Genomic DNA, 4,488 nt, shown 5'->3' on the forward strand with positions numbered 1-4,488 from the left:
AACGCAGTTCGTTCCGTGCACGGTTTTTATCAACTTTAATAAGCCCTGTACATTTGGGGGCCTTCGGCCACCAAAAGCACAGGGGGTGGGGTCAATGTGGATAGTGTTTTTTTTATTTCGATTTTATAATTTCATGTTGCCAAAATTTAGTTTTTTTTACCTATTAATAAGCCCTGTACATTTGGTGGCCTCCGGCCACCAAAAGCACAGGGGGTGGGGTAAGTGTGGATAGTGTTTATTTTTTTTTTTTTTTTTACCGTACGCTTACGGTAAGCGTACGGTAAGCGTACTCGGCGAAATTGCCGAAAAAAAAAATAAAATCGTTTTTGCTCTTGGGGGATGTTTGGGGACTCCCTCAACATGACTGTGTGGGAGGGAGTTGTCAAAAATGCCCCGTAACATGTTTTTGGGCATCAAGTTTGAGAAATAACTCTCAATGCGAGAGACAAAATGGCGGACGCCGCTTCCTGGTTTCGGCCGATTCGAATGTTTACTAAGATCTAAGAGCCAATCAGAATCGCGCTCGCGCACGCCACCGTACGCTTACGGTAAGCGTACGGTAAGCGTACCGTAAGCGGGCTCAGATATATATATTGATTTAAAGGCTATTTTCTCAGAATCTACTGAACAGATTTACACCAAACCTACAAAAGGCACTTCCTTGACCTAGGGACTACCTCTCTGCCAAATTTCTAGTAATTCTGTTCAGCCGTTCGGGCTGTAGCTCGTTCTAAAGGTCCTATGGAAAAATGCATGGGAAAAACGCGTTTTGGGACCCCCCTTTTATCTCAGCCCCCGCTTGACGAATCCCCCCGAGACTTTCAGGGTAGGAGCGGAGCGTAGCGCCCCACCTACTTTGAGAAATTCGAGAGGATTCATCGACCGGCGCCAAAGTTATTCAAAATAGAATGTTGAGGTTTTCCTATGGAAAAGGGGTCCTAACTATAACTACCTACTGGCGACCGCCAGTAGGTAATATATATATATATATATATATATATATATATTTATTTATTTATTTTTATATATATATATATATATATATATATATATATATATATATACAAAAATATATATATTAATTTAGTCCTATTGGACAAGAAAAACAATTACTCACTTAAAATCTTTACTCTGTCCTACCGTTATGATCTCCAAAGGAACTCGTCCTAGACTCTTCCCTCTTCTACACCTTCTGATTCACCCCAAACATCAATTTACTACTATGATCTCCCAAACAACCCTACTAAATTCTCCCTCATATTATCTCTCCTTTGATTCATTCCAAACCTCATTTTTTTAACGATTCTCTTTCTCCCTAACCCCTTTTTACAGGTTCTTCCCTCCTCCATATCTCCTTTACTCACCCCAGACCTCAACCTCCTACTATGATCCTCCAATTAACACTTCTGGTTTTCTTCCCTCTTTTATCCTTCCATTACTCTAATCAAGCAAACTAACAGACTTACTTGTCCTCTGCGTCAAATTAACTCGTACCTGTATATAATAATAACAATACTCATATTTACCTAAACTAATTCACTCGTAATCCTATTAGGCTCCAGAGTAGCGTGCTACTCACCGAAAATCGCTGTGACGCCTCATCAGGGGTAGTAAGCACTATATAAATACAATTACAATTAATGACATTTTCCCCCATTTTCTGCTACAATGAGCAAAAGGAATCCATATTGGAAAATACAGGCAAATAAGCTTTATTATGGTGTAGTAACAATCCTACAGGCTTTAGCATATGCTTTTCACAATAAATAAGTCATAATTATTACCTTTGTCATAAACTTTCTAAATAAACATATCGGACCTATGTCATCTGACATAACTTATCCCATAGAACCAATCACACCTACTGCCTTGATCACTGGCTTGCCGCCATAACCGACTCAAGCCTATAGTGTTGAGCATAATTTGTGCAATAGAAGCACTAGGTTACTGCAGAATCACACAATTTCTACAAAGTCAAATCCTTTAGGGAGGAAAATCAACATCTTGGTGGACCCAAATGCCTGTCTCAGTAGTGCTATTTAAAGCTCTTTTTCTGTTGATCACATAAGGTAACGAGAAAGCTTCACTGTCAGGCCAAACCTACTAACGTTCGCAGCTGATATTGTAAAAATAACACTTGAAGTAGGTACGAAACCAACGTGAGGATCTGTCTGTATCAATGCATAATTTACAATGCACTCTCTATATGCACTTATAGATCAAGAATGATTTATAGATTCATATTTGTGCATTTAACATCCTATAGTAAGCTTGCAATTGGAAGAGGGTGAGAGTAAAGATGTATTATTTTAGAAGGTTTTAAGTACTACATTTTTCCTAGCATGCTTATGCAATTCCACATTTTTGTGGCTTTGTTGTGTACAGCATTGTAAACGGAAAAGCAATTTCAGACACTCAGACAAAATGAAATAGTCTTAAGCGCCACTATGTTGCTGCCAATTCAATAATGAAAATGGAAATTGTTCATAAGCCCTTTTAAACTGTTAACAGTGTGCTCAAGAGCATGTTTGATTCTAGCCTGTAACGTACAGTGTTTAGAAAACGCATTGGAAAATTACCAAGCACATAATTAAGTTTGCCAAAAATGTATTTGTTATTGGATGCATCAGGTTGTACCCAGTGTTTATACTTCTAATCCTTTGCTCCTTCTGTGAATAAATCCCTTTCCTGAAGTGCTCGGTGAATTGCCAGCCACACTGGTAGAAACGTATAATAAAGTGAAGACTTTCTGCGAGATATTTCCACAAGCATTACCAAATAAAAACAGGCCCCTGCCCACGTCTACTGTGTTATATCAGAGTTACACACAATAATGTTGCATTAAAGAACTAGTACAAATATATATGAAAAGAAATTATAAGAACAATGACTGTTTAGAGTTTAGACAAAGCACACCACAAATGCAATTGGCATTTGCATTTTTGACTGTTATTGGCCTCTGCTGAGGACATTAGTGGATGTCCTTGCTTGAGCAGGTCCTCTGGGCATTCAAACATGATTTGAAGGTCTTTGCGCTGGTATGCATCAAACTGGGCTATGAAAGAAGCAGGTAAAGTAAACAGACAAGAGAAGTTGATCACAAAATTTCTCTATCAGTAAGGACCAATTAATTTAGACCATGCTTGTCTACCTCAATCAACCCATTCTATGGATAAACCCTTAAACCCATCTATTCAGCTTTCTTTCTAACTTCCCCCTCTCTCCATCTCTCTCTGTTGCTCTCTCTTAAAAATTAAAGCCTCCCTGTGCCTGCTGCAATTAATCTTAGGAGGGCTAGGGAAGGTGGTAGAGGCACCAGGAGTACCCTGGGCTTCCAAACCCAGCTACAAGGGCTCCAGCCCACCAGGGACATGCCTGGTGGAATAATAGGCTTGTCCAGCGCTGTAGATCACGAAGGCACTCAGGGGCGGGGGAGTAGGATGGAATGTAGATGAAAAGAGGAGGAGGCGTGTTATAGATGTTTCACTTTCAAAAATGTCTCTATACTTTACCATAAGGAGATCTCTGACCGACTGTTGAGGCCTCCCTATAGTAAAGTAAAATTATTGTTGTCAACCTTAAATAAAAAAATACATTACCACCTAAAGTCTATGGGAGAGTGTGTGGTGATCTGTCGTTGGCCATGTGTCGAGCTGAAGTCATTTACTACAGTTTCGGACCCAGTTTCGACTGTAGTAGATCTAGAGGTGCAGTTTGTGAATATCAATGGGCTTATGTGTTTGTGGGTGAGTGCATGCCTTCCCTATACCCCTTCCTAACCCTCCCTAAACCCCTTCCTTACTCCACTCTAAACATCTCCCATTTAGTAGTCAGTATGCCCCTTTTTCCAGCCACTCTTTGATTGATGTCATCGGAGTCAAAGGGTGGAAGATGTAATTTCCACTATGCCTGTCATGCTGGCAAATCACTGTCCTTTTCTCGATGGTTTAAAGCACTGGTAACCCATTCACAAGCCCATGCAAAAAAGAGATCCCTTACCTGGCTAAAAAATAAATAGGGCCTCATTTACAAGCCTATTGGCACAGTAGGTGAATCACTTTTTTGGACGCACCGGTGGTGCAATGGATTTGCTCATATTTACAAGGCCACGTAAAGTCACCCTGCCTGACCTTTCATAGCCAAGTAAATATGGGCCCCTCTCATTACTCTGCGTGAAAGAGGCATTCCATGGGTGTTGCTGTGGGTATTCTCACGCAACATCCATGGAACCTGACACATTCCCAGATATACAACGTTTTGCAAAACTGGGAATGCGTCAGAATCCTACGCCTCCGCAGGGGAGTTGTAGGAGTGGCGCAATGAGGAGAAATACTTTTCCTCTTTCTATGCATGCTGCAGAATAGAAAGAGGAAAATGCCATCAATGAATGTTTTTGTGCAGGAAGGTGCACCTTCCTGCACAAAAACAATCATTCCCGCAACGCAGGCACCTTGCAACATGACACAAGGGTGACTGCACTGGAGCATT

The sequence above is a fragment of the Triturus cristatus genome, chromosome 1_2, assembly GCF_964204655.1.
Source record: "Triturus cristatus chromosome 1_2, aTriCri1.1, whole genome shotgun sequence".
NCBI classification, from domain to species: Eukaryota; Metazoa; Chordata; class Amphibia; order Caudata; family Salamandridae; genus Triturus; species Triturus cristatus.